Source organism: Lissotriton helveticus, chromosome 6 (genome assembly GCF_964261635.1).
Source record: "Lissotriton helveticus chromosome 6, aLisHel1.1, whole genome shotgun sequence".
Classification (NCBI taxonomy): domain Eukaryota; kingdom Metazoa; phylum Chordata; class Amphibia; order Caudata; family Salamandridae; genus Lissotriton; species Lissotriton helveticus.
This window is the reverse complement of record NC_136067.1, coordinates 1,746,787,912-1,746,809,214: the sequence shown is the minus strand read 5'-3', so window position 1 is coordinate 1,746,809,214 and position 21,303 is coordinate 1,746,787,912. Positions and strand designations below refer to the sequence as shown.

Genomic DNA, 21,303 nt, shown 5'->3' with positions numbered 1-21,303 from the left:
GGTTTTGGGGTCCATACCAGACTTAAGTGACACTTCCTTCTGCTGTTCCTTCTTCGCAGCAACTTTCTTTGTGGTGGAGGACCTGGTAGCTTTCTTAGGGCCCATCTTCTTCTGATGTCAGTCAGCTCACAGCAGCACAAATTGCAGAGATGTCTGGTCAGATGAGTCACACACCACACGTGGCGTACAACTGAAGGAAGTCCGTCTGGCGGTAGAACGAGCGATGGATGAAAAAACAACCAGCACCTCCTCAGTCTTTTTTGTGCACCTACAAGTAAAGAAGGCAGAACAACATCAGTCAAACAAGCAGTAAGGCAACATGAACAATTGAAAGACACACAGGTCAATGTATAAAAGACAAAACAGAAGACTAATAATACCAGTCCAGCAGCACCACAGCTCAAAGGCCACATGAAGTCCAGAAAGAACCAATAAAGTGAAGCAGGCCTATAGATACCAATATGGACAGAAAAACGAGGATGCCTGCTGCACATGACAGGTTAATGTGCAAGGAATAAATAGCCCATGGCTAAGACAGAGGTTGTAAACATAACACCGCAAAAACACATACAAAGAAACCCCTGCCCAGGCTCCCAAAACAACAACCAAATGACAAATTCTGTTTTTTTGGGTGCACAAGAAAGACCTGCAACATTTTTGAGAAACTTTTATGCAACTCGGGACATATTGTCCGCGAGAATGCTAAATCGGCATGTTCGGCAGCGCGAACGGAATAAAAAGTCGTGTTCGCGTTCCCGAGCAAGTACATTGAGTGCGCGAACACGACAAAAAATGTAAGTTCACGTGCTCACATGGTGCGAAGTTACCAAAACTACCCAAGCTGTATTCCTAGGGTTACCTAATGGCAGAAATTGACAGAGTATTTAAAGTTTAAACACACCCAAAACCAGAAATACCCCACACATAAAAATAAGATTTTCTATATCAATCCAAGCCATCCATGATTTTCACATTAAGGGTACACCACAAAAACAGTTGATTAACTTTCATGACCCTATGAGTAGTACCTATGGCCTACTGCCAGAGTAGGCCACAAGGTTGGAGGCCTATGCCTATGGCAAAAGCACAAAGGAAGGACACACAAAATGGCCGCCGACATAGGGCCTGGCCACCAACAACAACATGGCAAAATCACAAAGGATGTATACACAAAATGGCCTCCACCACATGGCCTGGCCACCAACAACAACATGGCAAAATATATCACAAAGGAAGCATACACAAAATGGCCGCCACCACATGGCCTGGCCACCAACAACAACATGGCAAAATCACAAAGGATGTATATACAAAATGGCCTCCACCACATGGCCTGGCCACCAACAACAACATGGCAAAATAAATCACAAAGGAAGCATACACAAAAAGATCACCACCATAGGGCCTGGCCACCAACAACAACATGGACAACTTTACAAAATGGCCTCCACCACATGGCCTGGCCACCAACAACAACATGGCAAAATAAATCACAAAGGAAGCATACACAAAATGGCCGCCACCACATGGCCTGGCCACCAACAACAACATGACAAGAAAGAGAAGACAGACAATAATGCCTATGGCAAAGGGACAATGCTTTGCTTCAGAAAATGGACACACCACACCACCGCCCAAATTGGTCACCCCACCCCAAAAAAAAAAAATAAATAACAGAGGAGAGAAAATGGAAGTGGTCCATGCTCCAAAAAGAGAAAAGTACTACCAAAATGAGAACATAACATAAATGAGGAATTTTTAGGTGCACAAGAAAGACCTGCAACATTTTTGAGAAACTTTTATGCAACTCGGGACATATTGTCCGCGAGAATGCTAAATCGGCATGTTCGGCAGCGCGAACGGAATAAAAAGTCGTGTTCGCGTTCCCGAGCAAGTACATTGAGTGCGCGAACAAGACAAAAAATGTAAGTTCACGTGCTCACATGGTGCGAAGTTACCAAAACTACCCAAGCTGTATTCCTAGGGTTACCTAATGGCAGAAATTGACAGAGTATTTAAAGTTTAAACACACCCAAAACCAGAAATACCCCACACATAAAAATAAGATTTTCTATATCAATCCAAGCCATCCATGTTTTTCACATTAAGGGTACACCACAAAAACAGTTGATTAACTTTCATGACCCTATGAGTAGTACCTATGGCCTACTGCCAGAGTAGGCCACAAGGTTGGAGGCCTATGGCAAGAGCAAAGTGGCTGGAAACATTAAATGGCCGCCAACACATGGCCAGGCCAACCACAGAAAGTTAATACAATGAACTCATGCATGCCTACACACTAACTACATGGGGTACTAGGGTCACATATTGGCTTAAAAATTAGAAACATTTTAAATTCCACAAAATGCAATGTTAGAAAAAAATTACAATTTGGGACCTCATGAAAGTACAGGCCTCCATCAATAATTTCATTCCAGGATTGAATACTGTTGTTAAAAAAAAAATCAAATCAAACAAGCACAAGTCTACATCACTCATACATTACACAAACTTACTTGAAAAAGAGAATTCCAATTCAAAAAGTCCTCATTAAATCCAAGGTAAATCAGTAATGCAGCCAACACAGACAGAAAGTGATCCTTCCAGCTCAAAATCCAAAGGAAAGTGAGCACCACATGGACAAAGCACTGGGAGGAGCCTGGTGGACAGGAACAGGAAGTTGTAAACTCAAGAGCCCTTCCTCCTTACTCTGCAAAACAAGAGTAGAAACAAAAAGAGGGGTCCTTCCCCCCTAAAAATAAAGCCAAAGGTACAACTTTAAGGTTTTTTGCTTTTTTTTCCTAACCAAAATGGTAATTTATTATGGTTTTAACATGCTCGCGAGTTATTCTGTGCAAGAATGCAGTTTCTGCGTGTTCGGCAACTCGATCTTACCAAAAAGCATCCTCGCGCATCCTTATGACGCTATCTCGCATCAAAATGACGTTATCGCGTTCGCACAGTCGCACGGGACTGTGCGAGAGTGTTTCCAAACATGGTGGCACAAGCGACCAGGAAAAAACGAACGCAGAACGAAGGTAAGCCATTGCCGCGCACGCGATAATGTTATTCAGCGCGCGAGAACTACGCTACGCACCGGATCGCGGAGTTATCGACAGCTACGCGTTCTCCGCGGAACGCGGAGCTGCCGAAACTCCGCAAGCTCCGCGAACGGAGCGTAGTTCTTCGCCCAGGGTTAATTATTTTTTTATTTCTTTATTTTTTAAGCAATTATTTATTGTGTTTCAAAATTTAATAAAATGTCTAACATTTCACTGTCTGAAATGTCGTTATTTTCATTGAACATAGCTTGTAATGTTTGAGTGTTTTCAAGGAGGACATCTACTGCTTGCACACATTGCAGTACTTCTTGGTCCCAAGTTTCATCCATAAATTCTATATAATTTGGATCAATTATTTCTTGGTTGGTCTCTTGCAGGACAATTTCAAATGAAACTTTGTGTTCGCCTTCCATTTTGTCTGAACTTTGGATAAAAAATATATTAGTAGAGATAGGGCACTGTTGGGATTAATTTTAGATACGCAGTTTTTAACAGTGAATTTATCTTTGGGCAGTGTATAGTATCAGAGTGGAAGTAGGAATATAAAAAAGTGTATGTGATTTAACGTAAGTAAATTCATAATTATACAAGAGGGATAGTATATAACTATCAGAAAAAGTTTACCATATTAACTTATAGTGCACAATATACTTCAGTTTTTAAAATAACAACTTACCTTTACAAAGAAGTTGAAGTGATTAGTGAAAATCCTATTGAAATGTACACCAGGAAGTAGTAGTCAAAATGGCTGTGTTTCCTTCTCTTCCTTTATATATATTCAGGTACATAACCAATCAAATGTCAGGTAAAAAAAAAATAGAAAATGAAAGTAACATTTTAATTGGTTGTCAATTCCAACACTTCAGATGTGTTTTGTGAAGTAATTTACCTCAGGGTATTTAGAGAGGTCTACAGGCTAAATGGCTAAATGGAATTTCAACCAAATTTGTGAAAATGGTAGGGATTGGTATGTAGTATGAGCAAATCTATATTTGGTGAAAGTGTCTCAAGGGTTTCTTCTGTAAATTACTTTCCCACCTTTTTTAATGGAGCGCTTCTCGGGGAGCGCCCCGGTACGCGAACTGGCGAGCGCCCCGGTACGCGAACCTTAAGCGTTACGGGAGTCCACCATTTTGTGTTTCGGTCGAATTAAGGTACAAGATGGAGGGCACATAATGTTCAGAATGGGTAGAAGGGGACACAGTAGACGTATTTTGACCCCCTAGGTTTTCTGAGGATGGCTGAGGAGGCCCATATGTGCGAAAAAAAAACATTTTTTTAAAAAATTTCGCGCGGTTAGCTTCCGGTTCGCGTACCGGGTAGCGCTCCGGGGAGCGTACTTTGTTGAAAATTAGTGAAAGAAGTTAGAGTAAAATAATAATTGTGAGTGATCAGATGTAGGGTAGCTCTGAGAAGAGCTTTTGGGTTTATGGTACATTTAGGTACTTATAAGTAGGTACCAATGCATAGTCTTAAATTCAAAATGAAAATTCTGTTGCCCTCATCTGAGAAGTGAACTCCATCTCCTCTGTAGATATCTTGCATGCAGTAACGCAAGTTATTGTTGTACACGGAGCCCATTCCATGGTCTCTCATGTAAGCTGAAACAGATTTGTTTACATGCTTCCTCGACTTCTCAATTTGTGGACAAAATTGGTTCGACCACCTCCATTTCTGTCTTTGGCATATATTTGAATATACCAAGGCAGTTTGAGGAAAAAGTGCCATTAATTGCTCAAAGGTGTCCTTTAAAAGCATTTCCAGACCTACTCCAGTCAAAGTGCCCAAATCATTACCTCCACAGTGCACAATTAACAGGTCAGGTTTTGGCAAATGCATAAAGGTTTTCACCAATGGTATCAATTGGTGACATTTTAATCCTCTGTGGCCAAACCACTTAATTTCCACATCTTGTAAATTGAGGTTAGGTAAATTTCTGTTCTCAGCATACCTTTGAGCCCAGTAGATGTAACTATGTCCAACAATCCAGACAGAAAACATGGTGAGAGAAGGTTCTGCTGCAGTCAGATGAAGTGTGGTAATGAAATGGCAGTTGAAAAAATAAGAGTTTAAAATGAAAAAAACTGTGGAGTTTCTGTGTTAATGAAGCAGTAACAGTGATTGGTGGATTTTGATTGCTGAAAACAGAAAGTTAGGGTGCATGGATGAGTTCTTTGAAAGATGTAATTTGAATGGTCAAAAAAAAATCATTTAATGAAAGATTGCACTGGATACGCAGGTGCACTGAGAGTTCAGAGTTCAATTGAAACATTGTTGTGTGAACTTGCAAACACCAGAGGTCTTCCAGGAGGTGGTTGCTATGCAAAAAAGGCAGAGAGGGCAGAGGGGGGAAGGGTTTTGATTTGAAAAAAGTGAGGGAAGAGTTTTGATTGGGTGACATGAGAGATATGTGTGAAGAATTACAGCATTTCTGTGCTTTCTATAGCTGCAGCCTCTGGAGTGCATACCCTTTGTTCTGCTGAAGACAAATTGGTGTATTTCTGAGACTGTTTTGAAACTCATAAAGTATTTGCTAAGGTGAGAAAAGATTTATTTAATTTAGATAGAGAATAGTATGCTTTAAGGAGAAAATTATGAAGAAAGTTGTGTTTTTAAAATGTTGCTTTGTCTCAAGTGTTTTACAAATAGATTTTGTTTCTTTGAGAAATTGTAATTGGAGATAATGTGAAGTATTAGTACTGACAGGGTGTTTTTGTACATAGGAGCTGTGCAGTGTTTTCAAATTATGACTTGAAAATCGTTTTTGAGGAAAAGGAATGCTTTTAAAATTTATGACAAGGAAATAATGGTGTCTGCTTCTTTATAAGGCATTTGAGTGTCTCTGATGTTATTTTTCCCATTTTAATTTAAGACCTTTCTCCGTGGGGCAAGTTCCTTGTAAATATGCTCCCACCTGTGCTTGGCAAATTTAGATTTTGATTCTTTGAGTTACATAGCCATGTTAAAAGTGACCCAAACATGGTGCAAGGGCAATCAAAAAACGCTTTCATGTGTCTTAAGGACATTTTAAGTCATTTTCCCATGAATGTAGGTATGCAATTGATTTATATGTTGTGTTTAAAAAACGTTTTTTGAAATCAATTACATTTCTGGATATGTACTGCTAGCGCTTCATAGGTTGTTTGGGGCATATTTATAAGGCATTTGAGTGTCTCTGCTGTTATTTTTCCCATTTTAAATTAAAAGACCTTTCTCCGTGGGGAAAGTTCCTTGTAAATATGCTCCCACCTGTGCTTGGCAAATTTAGATCTTGATTCTTTGAGTTACATAGCCATGTTAAAAGTGACCCAAAAATGGTGCAAGGGCAATCAAAAAACGCTTTCATGTGTCTTAAGGACATTTTAAGTCATTTCTCCATGAATGTAGGTATACAATTGATTTATATGTTGTGTTTAAAAACGTTTTTTGAAATCAATTACATTTCTGGATATGTACTGCTAGAGCTTCATAGGTTGTTTGGGGCATATTTATAAGGCATTTGAGTGTCTCTGATGTTATTTTTCCCATTTTAATTTAAGACCTTTCCCCGTGGTGCAAATTCCTTGTAAATATGCTCGCACCTGTGCTTGGCAAATTTAGATTTTGATTCTTTGAGTTACATAGCCATGTTAAAAGTGACCCAAAAATGGTGCAAAGGCTTTAAAAAAACACTTTCATCACCTGTGTTTCCTAAGTTTACGAATGACATTGTGCAGATGAAGTTTAGCTCTGTCCACGGACACAAAAGAGGTCTGGCCTTTGTTCAAGAGTGAAGTGGACATGACTTACTTCATTGGTAGGCTTTCACATGTATTATCTCCTCTGTATTCTTCAACAAGCGTAAATTTGATCTGCAACCCTGAGTAGGCCTCACCTTAAACAAACCTTTGGAGAGGCCACACCTTATCGTCATCCTGAATTAATCATTTAAAATGTTAGGGACAGATTTATGATAGGTGTGTGCCTCTTTTGCGCCGCTGTGCGTCACTTTTGTGACGTAGCGGTGGTGCAAAAGATTTGCTATGTGGCGACATATTTAAAAATTGATGCATCTAGGCAGATGTATCATGCTGTAAAGTCCCGTGCCACATGAAACCGATGCAGCAGTGATGGAAAAGATGCACCATGTTGCAAGACAGGCCTCATTTCATCTCCAACAAGATAAGAAGCTGAATCTTCTGTAAATGTCAAAATTGTTGTATACACTGCTCAACTTCTGTGTACTCTTTCATATGCTACAGTCCATCTGCACTATGAGGTACCTAAGCAAAGGAAACACAGGTGATGTGATTGTGAAATGAGGAAAAGAAACTCCACATTTTTCAATTACATCACCAGTGTTTCCTAAGTTTACGAATGACATTGTGCAGATGAAGTTTAGCTCTGTCCACGGACACAAAAGAGGTCTGGCCTTTGTTCAAGAGTGAAGTGGACATGACTTACTTCATTGGTAGGCTTTCACATGTATTATCTCCTTTGTATTCTTCAACAAGCGTAAATTTGATCTGCAACTCTGAGTAGGCCTCACCTTAAACAAACCTCTGGAGAGGCCACACCTTATCGTCATCCTGAATTAATCCTTTAAAATGTTAGGGACAGATTTATGATAGGTGTATGCCTCTTTTGCGCCACTGTGCGTCACTTTTGTGACGCAGTGGCGGTGCAAAAGATTTGCTATGTGGCGACATATTTAAAAATTGATGCATCTAGGCAGATGTGTCATGCTGTAAAGTCCCGTGCCACATGAAACCGATGCAGCGGTGATGGAAAAGATGCACCATGTTGCAAGACAGGCCTCATTTCATCTCCAACAAGATAAGAAGCTGAATCTTCTGTAAATGTCAAAATTGTTGTATACACTGCTCAACTTCTGTGTACTCTTTCATATGCTAGAGTCCATCTGCACTATGAGATACCTAAGCAAAGGAAACACAGGTGATGTGATTGTGAAATGAGGAAAAGAAACTCCACATTTTTCAATTACATCACCTGTGTTTGCTAAGTTTACGAATGACATTGTGCAGATGAGGTTTAGGTCTGTCCACGGACACAGAAGAGGTCTGGCCTTTGTTCAAGAGTGAAGTGGACATGACTTACTTCATTGGTAGGTCTTCACATGTATTATCTCCTCTATAGTCTTCAACAAGCGTAAATTTAATCTGCAACCCTGAGTAGGCCTCACCTTAAACAAACCTCTGGATAGGCCACACCTTATCGTTATCCTGAATCAATCATTTAACATGTTAAGGAAAGATTTATGATAGGTGTGTGCCTCTTTTGCGCCGCTATGCGTCACTTTTGTGACGCAGCGGTGGTGCAAAAGATTTGCTATGTGGCGACATATTTAAAAATTGATGCATCTAGGCAGATGTGTCATGCTGTAAAGTCCTGTGCCACATGAAACCTGCGTCAGTTTTCATATAGGTGTTTTGTTGCAAGGTATGCATTAATTTGCAAGAAAGCCCTGTAAAACTAACACAGTGAAATTTAGAAGATTTCACTGAGTCAGCTTCATAGCATTGCTGAATCAAATCCTTACGCCTGTTTGAAACAGGCAGAAGAAGTGATGCACCATGCAATGTGAGGGTTCCTCCTGTGCATTGCAGTAGACATGTCGCGCTTATGACGTGATTCCTGCAATGTGCTGCTTTTGCGGCACAGATGTGTGACGCATCTGTGCTGTTTTTGCTCAATGGTGCTCCACATTGTAAATTCGGCACACTATGGCTGGCAGAGCAGCGGTGCACATTAACTGGTGCATCCGTGGGGATGCGCCACTTAGCATAAATCTGCCCCTGTACATTTAAGTATGAGCAGGGGACACAGAGTCGGTGAGGCTTATCCAAGGTTAAGAAGAGATGAGTCCTGTTCACTGAAAACTTGGACATAGGCCTCACCTCCTCAGCATCGCTGGACATGGCTAAATAAAAGCTGCAAAATGTTACTCTTGTTAAACAATTTTACTATTATAATCTCTGAGATTTGTCTCTTACTCTGCAACATCTCATTGTTGTTATCTTTCTTTAAAGATAACGACAACATCAACATGAGCGACAATCAGCAATCAGTTGATCTCGACCTCATCATTGAACTCGTAATTGAAACATCAGTGGAAGTAGATCCCTTGGATGATTTAAATCCTGAGGATGAAGAAGAACATGATGAGGATGCAGATTTGTCAGAATTGTATGACATAGGGTGGGAAGCTGACCTGCTTGAGCCTATGGAACTATAAACATTTATTTTTAAAATTTACAATAAATGAAAAGTAAAAATGTAAACTGTTTAATTTTAAATTAAACACACCTTCAAAAACAGGTTATGTGTATTGTCTTCAATAAAATATTAAAATATGCTCATAAAATTAGATCAGATTCACATATAAAACAGGACAGGTAAATGAAGAAGAATTCCATTTCTTTTCTGCTATTTGTGTATTCTAAATTTGCCAACGCACTAAAAAATATTCTATGTAAAAATGTCAAGTAGTGTGTTAAGTTTTTGACGACTGTTATTGATTTACTGTTTGGTAATAGTGGTTAATAACATTTTTTATTATATTTTACCACAGATTCAACTGCAGATCATTTCAAAATTTGAAAATGCCAACTAAGGCTCGAATTAGAAAGGCTACAAAACGTCAAAGACAGCAGGTGTATCAAATACTGCAGCAGTCTTCTACAAAAAAAAGTTGTCAAGTCACCAAGAAAGCACCGGGTAAGACCACGAAATCATTCATAAGTAATATTTGTAGTAAAAAAAGTATTACTACAGAAAATGTTTCAGTCCAGAAAAAGAGAAGCAATTTAAACGGAAAGGAAAGGCCAATGAAAAATGTTACTGCTAGAGCAAGAGATAACTCTGTGCATGATAGTAGAAGGAAACAACAGTTTAGGGACATTCGTAAACGAATGTTCCGCAACAGGATAATTGGCAATTTGTTAAAAAATATTAAGAAAGGTCAACAGAAAGTGGTTTTTTATAAGAGAAAAAAAAAAGTTGAGAAAGTTATTGATCAGGCATTTGAAATTAAACGTAAGTTATTTATTTTGATAATCAATAGAATTAGGAAGCTAAACAAGGCAATTTATGATTTCAAAAGAAATAGTAGATGGAAGAGAATAGTTAATCGTAGTAATTTTTGTGAAGTTTTTTCCGGAGAATGGATGCATGAATGAATGAAAGGCAATTTATAATGCGCAGAACAATGACCCGCAGGTATCAAGGCGCCTAGCAAAATAATCAGAAAAGGGAAGAAAAGAACCAGGAAACTTTACATATATGCTTGCCGAAAAAGAAGGGTTTTTAGCGCAGAGCGGAAGTGCTGTAAAGAAGGGAGAGATCTCAGATCTAGGGGAAGTTCATTCCACCACTTAGGAGCAAGAGTGGAGAAAGCTCTACCACCCCATTTGGCTCTTCGTACACGGGGGGTGGTCAGACGCTGTTTTCCAGAGGAACGCAAGTTCCTTCCGGGAGTATAGTGGGAAATAATGGATCCGATTCCTGTGTCGCTGTTTTTGACAATGGCTCTGTAGGTCATACATAGAACCTTGAACCGAATCCGGTGTTCAACCGGCAGCCAATGCAGTGTTTTCCTGGCTGCGGTGGCCGAGGAGCGTCTGGGAATATCCAAAACAAATCTAGCCGTCGCGTTTTGGACTACCTGCAGGCGCTGCAGCTGGCCTTTGTTAAGCCCAGCATACAGCGCGTTGCAGTAATCAAGGCGAGAGCCGATAAGAGCAACAGCTATTTGTTTTCTTGCCTCGAGGGAGAGATATTTCCTGATCCTACGTAGGGTGTGGATCAGACCCCAGCAGGTGGAGACGGTTCTGCTCACCTGGCTGCCTAGGTCAAGGGCAGGATCTATCAGCACCCCGAGGTTCTTGGCAGACGTTGTAGGGGAAGGGCAGGTTCCTAGAGAGTCAGGCCACCAATTGGCTGACCAGATGTTTTCTTTCCCCCCGAACACCATCACCTCAGTCTTCTCACCATTCAGTTTTAAGGAGTTCTGAATCATCCAATGACCAACCGCCTCCATACAGGATCTGAACTTGGAGGCGATCAGATCATCAGAATTGGGAAGAGAGACGAGGATTTGAGTGTCGTCTGCATAAGAGACTACCTCCATCCCAAAAGATCTTATTAGTTTGGCTAGTGGAGTAACATAGATATTAAAGAGGGTCGGGCTGAGTGCCGACCCTTGGGGGACCCCACATAGCACAGGTTGGGATGGAGATAGGAACTCCCCCAGCTTGACTCTCTGCTCCCTCCCTATAAGGAAAGAAGTCAGAAGATCCAGAGCTGCGTTCTTCACCCCCACCTCCCTCAGCCGAGATGTAAGGACTGAGGGGGAGAGGGTATCGAAGGCCGCAGATAGATCGAGCAGGACAAGGAGAGCGGTCTGGCCCTCATCGACTGTCGTGCGGATTTTGTCGAGCACGATGGTGAGGGCTGACTCGGTGCTGAATTCTCTCCTAAATCCATGCTGGGAAGGGTCTAGGCATCCTGAGCTTTCCACAAAACCAGCAAGATGCTTGTTAAGATGAGCCTCAAGCATCTTTGCTGGGGCAGGGAGCAGGGAGATGGGCCTGAAGTTCTTTAATACCCCCGGATCCAGAGAGGCCTTCTTCAACAGGGGTTTTACTACCGCCTTCTTCCATTCTGTGGGGAAGATACCATCTCTAATGGCAAGATTCATTACCTCTAGCAGCGGGGGAAGGAGAGTATCCCTGCACTGCTTTATGACTTTCAGAGGGCAGGTATCCAAGGGAGAACCAGACTTGGTCTTAGTTAGTAATAGTTCTAGATCTTGCAGAATCAGCGGAGGAAAAGAGTCCAACGTGCTTGAAGGGGAGATTTCTGTGGTGGTGGAACTCATCTCTACCCCAGATGTAAATGCACTAAGACTAGCTTTTTGTTCCTCAAGGGCCAGGTGAATATCCTGGATTTTTGTGTGGAAGAAGGAGGCGATCTTATCACATAGATCCTGTGAAGGGGTAACAGGATCAGGGGTCTGCAGTTTAACCAGGGAATCGACTGTTTTAAAAAGCTCCTTCGGAGAGGAGAGCGAGGTGGTCACGGTGACATAGTATTCTTGTTTGGCCTGCAGAATTTCAGTCTTGTATTTTTTAACAAGGAGTTTATGAGCTTCCTTGTTCTTGAAGTCCCAACTAGCGTGCCAAAGCCTCTCCTTTCTCCTCACTTCTTGCCTGAGGAGCCGAAGGGAGTCAGAGAACCAGGGGGCAGATGGTCTCTTTCTGGCTCGGCACCGAGATTGTACAGGGGCTAGTTTATTCAGGGCCTCGGTAGTAACCTGTTCGAAGTGGGCGACTGCGGTCTGTACATTGTCTAATCCGGTGACAGCAAGGCTAGCAGCCCAGGGCTTGAAAGAGTCGCTGTTGATATTCCTGAAATTTCTAGCAGTCTCCATTAGGTGGTTCCCTTTTTTGCCGGGGTCAATCCTATGATAATTCAGAAGAAAAGGGACCGCCAGATGATCAGACCAGGAGAGATGTATCGGGTCCTTAGTAGTCAGGCGGGGGTCATTTGAAAAGATGCCATCCAGAGTATGCCCGGCCCGATGTGTGGCTCCGGAAACACGTTGCGTGAGCCCACAAGATTGCATGGCCTCAATGAGGCAAGAGGTGTCAGAAAGGTCAACCCGTTCTAGATGGTAGTTGAAATCACCCAGAATGGAGAAGTTATCTCGGCCAAAATAAGGTTCAAGGGCCTGAAGGAGGTTATACGTAAAGTGGGTTCTCGAGCCAGGAGGTCGATAAACTAGGATGCCATTGAAAAAGGGGCGTTGCGCTTCCTTTATTGAGAAGTAGAGAGCTTGAAAACTGTCAGGAAAGTCGGGTATGGGGACGATATGGCATTGTAAGTAGTCTTTATGAAGGATCGCTATCCCTCCTCCCACTCGTCTCTGCCTATCGAGTCTGGCCAGGCAGTACCCTTCGGGGACAGCCTCGACCAGATCCGGGTCGGAAGAGTCCTTGGCCCAGGTTTCGGTCACAAACACAAGAGTGGGCATACTATCTAGTACCAACTCCTTGAACATAACCTTGTTCTTAATAAGGGAACGGGCATTCACCAAGAAGCCCTCTATTCCTACTGTGTTAGGACTAGATGTAAGGGGTTGGTCAGAGAGCGGATGGATGGGGACGGGGTTAAGGGGCCTAGACGTGGGATAGCAGCCGCACCGTAATGGGAACAGTAAGTCATCCGGTTCATAGGAATGAGAGCAATATTTTTTACGAGGTTTAAGGGCCAACATTTGGCGAAAGGAGTAGCTGCATGAGAGAGAGAGCATATTACCAGAGTCCATAGACCAGCCGTCCAGCGCGTCCTCCGCGCGGACGGGCGCAGACGGGCTGGACTCTGGCGTGACTCCGGCGGGCATCCGGCGCATCCGCTGTCGCGTCCGCTACGCGGAGCGTCTAGTACTCCCTTTTATGTAGGCTAGAGCGCGGGAGCGCGAATCCCCACCCAAGATGGCCGCTGAGCAGCCCTCGCCTCCCCGGGACCGACTCCCAGCGTCAATACTCAGCTGGGAGCGGCCTAGGAGGTAGAGGAAGGTAGAATACGAATTATCAGGTGCAAATAAATTTTAAAACACAAGCGCCTCTTAAAAACGAGCGTCACTCAAAACGCGATCTAAAATAGGTAGATACCCTCTGCAATTCGGTCTGTGGCAGGGAGATTAAAGTAAAGAGCTGAAGAACCTCCGGCTTCCGCCTCAGAGGGTGAAAAGAGTCAATTACACAATTACTGCAAGAGCCCCCTTTTATATAGGCTAGAGCGCGGGAGCGCGAATCCCCACCCAAGATGGCCGCTGAGCAGCCCTCGCCTCCCCGGGACCGACTCCCAGCGTCAATACTCAGCTGGGAGCGGCCTAGGAGGTAGAGGAAGGTAGAATACGAATTATCAGGTGCAAATAAATTTTAAAACACAAGCGCCTCTTAAAAACGAGCGTCACTCAAAACGCGATCTAAAATAGGTAGATACCCTCTGCAATTCGGTCTGTGGCAGGGAGATTAAAGTAAAGAGCTGAAGAACCTCCGGCTTCCGCCTCAGAGGGTGAAAAGAGTCAATTACACAATTACTGCAAGAGCCCCCTTTTATGTAGGCTAGAGCGCGGGAGCGCGAATCCCCACCCAAGATGGCCGCTGAGCAGCCCTCGCCTCCCCGGGACCGACTCCCAGCGTCAATACTCAGCTGGGAGCGGCCTAGGAGGTAGAGGAAGGTAGAATACGAATTATCAGGTGCAAATAAATTTTAAAACACAAGCGCCTCTTAAAAACGAGCGTCACTCAAAACGCGATCTAAAATAGGTAGATACCCTCTGCAATTCGGTCTGTGGCAGGGAGATTAAAGTAAAGAGCTGAAGAACCTCCGGCTTCCGCCTCAGAGGGTGAAAAGAGTCAATTACACAATTACTGCAAGAGCCCCCTTTTATGTAGGCTAGAGCGCGGGAGCGCGAATCCCCACCCAAGATGGCCGCTGAGCAGCCCTCGCCTCCCCGGGACCGACTCCCAGCGTCAATACTCAGCTGGGAGCGGCCTAGGAGGTAGAGGAAGGTAGAATACGAATTATCAGGTGCAAATAAATTTTAAAACACAAGCGCCTCTTAAAAACGAGCGTCACTCAAAACGCGATCTAAAATAGGTAGATACCCTCTGCAATTCGGTCTGTGGCAGGGAGATTAAAGTAAAGAGCTGAAGAACCTCCGGCTTCCGCCTCAGAGGGTGAAAAGAGTCAATTGCATAGTTCAAGTTGTGAGGCATTTTTTAATGAGGAGAGTTATTTCCAGGATAATGATTTGGTGCATGCAGTTGACACCAGTGGTCGAGCTTATGAAGTGAAAGATGGTTGTCCAGTTGAAAAAGAAAAACTTGTGACAACAGAGACAGAAGAGGTGTTAGGTAATGAGGTTTTAGGAAGACGTCCTAAGGGTCCTGTGTACACCTGGAAGTGTAGTAGTATTTGCAGTGTGCGACAGGATTCCATCAATTCGCTTTGTGATTTTGTACGGACATTTAATAAGAAAAGTTTGAAGCAGAAAATGAAGTTGTTGCAAGAATTAGATCCTTGCAGAGTGAGAGAAGTGACAGGTTTGCATGGTCATTCACTGGCTTGTCTTTCCAGGAGAGTATGCCAGAGTGTTTTTCATCATTTCAGGATGCTAGCAGTGCATCATAATAAAGTGAGGAAATTAGTTAGAATGTTGTATTATGCTAAGAGTCCAGCAATTATGCTTAAACAATTATGCGCTGCTCTTTTGCATGGTTCAGAAGTAGATGTGAAGAATATTTGTGCAGAAATTGAGTTTTGTTACTTTGGAAGTAAAGAGGAGAATGTTGAAATTGACCAAGAAGAAGAGGGTAATGTGGAAGATAGTGTACAGGTTTCCAGTACAGATAATTTTCAGAGGGAAATTGCTACGTTTCAGGTGAAATCAAGTGAGAGGCCTAATTTCACTTGTGTGTGTTGTCGACGCACTTATTATAAGAATCAGACTAAGTTAGTGGATTTATATGCAAAAAGTGAAAGGGAAAATAATAGTGAATGGAAGGATTTCACAACATACTTGATGGTAGAAAATTGTTTTGATTTGGGATCGGATCAACGTGTGTGTACTTATTGTTGTAACAAATTAAATCAAAACCAGATGCCTGCTAGAGCAGTTCATAATAATCTGGAATTGGTTGAGATTCCTTCTGAATTGAAGGATTTAAATACTTATGAATCTATTTTGATTCAAAGTATCCATCCCTTTCAGGCTATTGTAAGAATGGAGCCAAAGACAGGGAAATTGCCTCCATCAGATTTACAGAGAGGATTAAAGGGAAGAGTTGTTTATTTGCCTCTAGATTTGAAGAAAAACATTAACACAATTGGAGTAGAAAAAGTGGAAGAGGAACCTCTGGTTATCTTAGTTAATGGGGTTCCGACAAAGAATAAGAAAATATGGCAAGATTTAGTGGATGTTAGGAAAGTCAAAAAGGCAACATTGTATTTGAAAAAAAATAATAAGTACTATAAGAATGTATATGTTGCAGAAGAGGAAGTAAGTGAGGAAGAGTATAGCGATTTGTGTGCTGGTCAAATTGAGAAAGTAGAACCCTCTACTAGTGAAGAAATATATGAACATTATAGTGTTCATCCTTTGCATTCCAAGGAAGTCATGGGGAATGCTATTGAGTTGTTTCAAATGAAACAAGCCAAAGGGAGTCCCATTAGTGTTTGGGAGGAAAGTTTGGAAGCTCGGTGTTTCCCACAGCTTTTTCCAACAGGTCAGGGAGGAAGATATGATGAGCGACCTCATCAAATTCCTGCTTCTGAATACCGGACTTTGCGATTGTATGCAGGAGATGCTAGGTTTCGACAATGTATTCTCCTATTTGTTTCATCTCCTGTTTGAAAGCGATCTGTCTGGACTGTCATATGCAGTGAACCACATCTTGAAAAGTGGTATACACATGCAAAACATCTCGGCAAGTGACTTTATGGATAAAGTCAATGTCCAAGACAGTATTTTGGATTGTCACCTGATTAATCTCATGGCGTGTCAGCGTGGTACTAATGAGTACTGGCACCGTCGTCATGGTGATTTAAAATGTATGCTGAGGAACTTAGGAACTCCCACATGGTTCCTCACTCTGAGCTGTGCCGAGTATGGCTGGGAAGACTTACTTGAATTTCTACGAGAGGCAAATGGAAACATTGAAAACATCGAATTCAAGACACCCGGAGAACTGTGCTCTTTGGATCCAGTCAATGTATGCAGGTACTTCAATCATAGATTTGAAGCTATGATGTCTTTCATCATGAATAAGAAGAATCCACCTCTTGGAGAGGTGTTGGATTTCTTCTGGAGAAAGGAGTACCAAGCAAGAGGTGCTCCTCATATACATATGCTGCTGTGGATCAAGGATGCACCTAAATTTGGAACATATCCAGAAGACTCAGTGATGAGTTTCATACAACAGTATTCTACGTGTGCTGTTCCAAACGCAAAGGAGAAGAAAAGCCTAAGAGAAAAAGTTCTACGTTTCCAAAGCCATCGTTGTGGAAAGTACTGTCGTCGTAAATTCCGAAACAAGGACAAGTTCTACACCAAATGTCGTTTCGGCTTTCCACGACCGGTGATTTCTAAAGGAAGAGTAAACCGTTTGATGTCTTCGCTGCGACATAATGTGATGAAGAAATCACCTAAAAACACATACAATTTGAAGAGGAACGAAGAGTCCAAGTACATCAACGACTACAACCCAGTGATTTTGTCCATGTGGAATGCTAACATGGATATACAGTTTGTGGCTGATAACTGTATGGCTGTGGCTCGGTATGTGACATCTTACATCACCAAAAAAGAAAAGACAGAATTGAAGGATATGTGGGAGGACATTTCCCATGAAAAGAGCCTCAGTAAGAAGTTGTACAGTTTCAGTCTGAAGATGTTGTCGCATCGAGAAATCGGAGCTTACGAATGTTCTGACCGGTTGTCTTCAGCAAGTCTCTATGCCAAATCTAGGAGTATCGTTTGGGCGAGTCTTGGCCTTGCTGCAACGCGTAATCGAGTTCTGAAACCTGTGCGGGAAATTGAGTATTTGGTGGAAAAGGAGCCAAACAGTACCGACATTTTGAAGACCAACATGTTGGATACATATTATCCAAATCGAAGCAGTCACCTCGAGAATGTTTGTCTGTATGAGGTTCTACAAAATTACATATTCAAGAGGAACATCAAAGAAGATACTGAGAAAGGAGTGTATGCTGTAATTGGAAGTGAGGGATGTCTGGTCAAGCAAAGAAAATGCCACTTGGTAAACCATCGAAAATTGAGTGGCGAATCTCCTGAAAAAAAGGAGTTTTTCTATTTAGCACTTTTGCAACTTTTCAAGCCTTGGCGTGCAGAAGAGGAACTGCTTGGAGATTTCCTCTGTTACGAAGACTCTTTCACTGCCGCCAAGGAGACCATAGAATGTCCTGCTTTTCCCAAATATGTAGAAATGTTGAATGCGGAAATCGAGCAGGAAGCAACGATTGCAGCCGAGATTGCCAGAGACAGTTCTCAGGACAGTCAGAGTTCTGTTTCATTGAGTCAGGATCCACTAGGAGGACCTGTTATCGAAAATGAAGCTGCCACTGCCATGAATGAAGTGGAAAGAGCCATGGCACATGCTCAGAAGGATGTGGTTAACTTAGAAGAATTGGAAAGACAACTCAACGTTGAGCAGAGGAAAATATATGACGAAGTTACCAAGCAAATTGATCATGGATTAAGTCATGAGAAGAAAGAGTGCTCATGTACGTCGTTGAAGCCTGTCCGATTGTACGTGAGTGGAGAAGCGGGAACTGGAAAAAGTTTTCTGATTAAAGCAATTGCATCTTATCTGCAGAAAAGGACTGAATCACCGCTGTCTTGTGTTGTTACCGCTCCAACTGGGCTGGCAGCACATAACATTAAAGGGATTACTTTACATCGTTTACTGATGCTGCCAGTGGAGCATGACAACAAATTACAATATCACAAGCTATCTGGAGATGCTTGTTGTGAAGTTTCAAGAGTCTTGAGGAAAATGAAACTTCTTATCATTGACGAAGTAAGCATGGTTTCCAATGTCATGCTTGCCTTTGTGCATTTGAGAATGCAAGAAGTTCTCAAAACAGAGTATGATGTGTTATTTGGTGGCAAACACATCATTGTTTTCGGAGATCTTCTGCAGCTGACACCAGTGAAAGGACAACCTGTGTTCAAAATGCTCATGCATGAAGATACCAGGAAGTGCCTAGGGAGCATTGGCAACGTCAATATATGGTTAAACTTCAATTATGCTGAACTGCATGAAAATATGCGTCAGGCGAAGGATGAAGTTTACAAGAATATTCTACAAGATGTTAGAATTGGAAAAGTGACCGAGCATGGGAAAGAAGCTTTACATGCACGATTACTGTCAAATTTATATCCAGAACAAGATGTTGTGCCTGAGAATATTTTTCAGAAAATTACTGAGAAGAAATCTGGAATATGTTTGATGCCAACTCTTGCAGAATGTGCCATCTTCAACAACAAAATGTTGCATTTAGAAAACCAAGAGATTGTGAAACTGGAAGCTATTGACAGAGTAGAGCATATGGGATCAACAATTATTTTGTCTGAGAATTTGAAAACAAAATTGGATTCATTAGAGAAGACTATATCTAAAACTGCAGGTTTTGAAAAGACTCTGAATTTGTGCTTAAACTGCCGTATAATTTTAAGAAGGAATTTACATGTTGAAAGAGGTCTGCTAAATGGATCAATGGGTAATGTTGTTGATTTTGTGAAATACAGAAATAGAGATGGAATTGAAATTTTAAAAATTAAATTTGATGGCATTGAGGAAGTACAGCTAATTGGTCGTTGTTCTGCTAGATTTTTGCTTGTAAAAGACTTATATGTTCGCCGTAAGCAGTTTCCTGTTTGCTTGGCATATGCGGTGACAATCCATAGATCGCAAGGTTTAAGTGTAGACAGTGCATTGGTGAATATTGGCAGTTCTGTGTTCAAGGAGGGTATGGCATATGTGGCATTGTCACGAGTTAGAACTTTATCGGGATTGTACTTGATTGAGTGTGATGTCACAAACATTTGTGCGGATCTAGATTGTGTTAAGGAATACAATAGGTTAAGAAGAGAGTATGCGCCACATTTGCCTCAATATCCTTTGTTTGAGAAACGTGTGGTAGGCCGGAAACGAAGAAATGTGACCAATACTAGGGAGGTTGTAGCAAAAAGACGAAAAGTCGATGAACCTGAAATTATAAGCAAAAACAAAAAGGATTCTGTTGAAGATGTTGTTGGTTTTCAATTTGAAAACAGTTCTGGTGTCAACTGCTATGCTAATGTAGTGGTTAATGTTTTGTTTTCTCTAGAAAATGTAAAAGAAGAGATTGTGGTCAATTCTGATCAAAGATTTTGCAGTTTGTTAAATTCTGTGTTAGAGAAATGTAGCACTGATAGAACAAAAATAGAAAGTGTGTCTGAAATTCGAAATCTGTTAGACAGATGTTCAGGTCAAACACAATTCTCTCAAAATAGTCAGCAAGATTGTCAGGAGTTTTTAATGTATATGCTTGATGTATTGCATGCTGAAGGTGTAGATGTAGATCACCTGTTTGGGCTTTCTTATCAATGGCAGCATGACTGCGAGAACTGTAGGGTATCAAGTACTACTATTGTAGACTCAGAAAGATTTATATATTTAACTTTGCCAGACAGTAAATCAGTCTCCTTTAATAAGCTAGTAAAAGCAGCTGATCACAACATGGAATGTAGCCAATGTAAATCTGAAACGATTTCAACATTATTTATACGAACATATGGCCAGTATGTCATTTTAATGTTCCAACGATGTAGGCCTGATGGAACAAAATTGACAACTTTAATTAAAAATGTTGTGGCTTCACAGTTGTCAATATCAGGAAGGACTTTTGTAACTGCAGCAATTATATATCATGACGGTCCTTCAATAACATCAGGACATTACACAGCTTATTTAAAGTCTAGAAATGGCTGGTCATTCTGCAACGATTCTGTTTTAATTTTCAAAAAAAAATTGCCGTATGACCTTAAAAATTCTTACCTGGTGTTTTTAAAACCAAAATTTTAGGGAAAGAATCTCGGGATGTGCTCTGAGGAATTTCAAGAGGTTCTAATGGCTCCTACACGATTTGGCCTTGAGGATAAGTGTAGTACAGAGACATAACTTCTTACCATAACAATTGACGTCATGGAAAAATAACTGCACTTTGAATGAGTTCAGAAAAACTGTTTCTTTTTATAAGCTAATTGAAGCAGCCAATCAAAACATGGAGTAGAGGGAATGTAAGTCTGCAATGCTGTCTACTGTTTTATATTGCTTTGTGATTAAAAGTGATGTAGAGAATTAAATATTTGTAGTAGTCATAGAGGTAGTGTAAGTCTGCTTCATAGTAAGCAGTATCAGTGTCATAGGAAATGTAGAACATGAGTGAGCAAGAAGGGTAAGATATTACTAGTCCAGGATTGTGAAAATGATCTTCAACATTTTAATTCTGAAAGTTGCGGAAATACAAAATGACGGGATTGGCTTACAAGAATTCCAAGAGTTATAAATGGCTCTTACATGATTTGGCCTTGTGGAAACGTGTGGTAGAGAGCGAGAAGTCATTTATTGTATGTAACATATTTTTCAAAACGATGGAGGTTTTCTTT

At 41.5% G+C, this 21,303-nt stretch overlaps 1 protein-coding gene across 2 annotated transcripts in view; it reads right to left on the bottom strand.

Moving 5' to 3' along the window:
- Positions 1-21,303, bottom strand: part of FSHR (follicle stimulating hormone receptor) — a 1,957,424-nt gene that overhangs the window by 1,027,446 nt on the left and 908,675 nt on the right. The window lies entirely within an intron of this gene.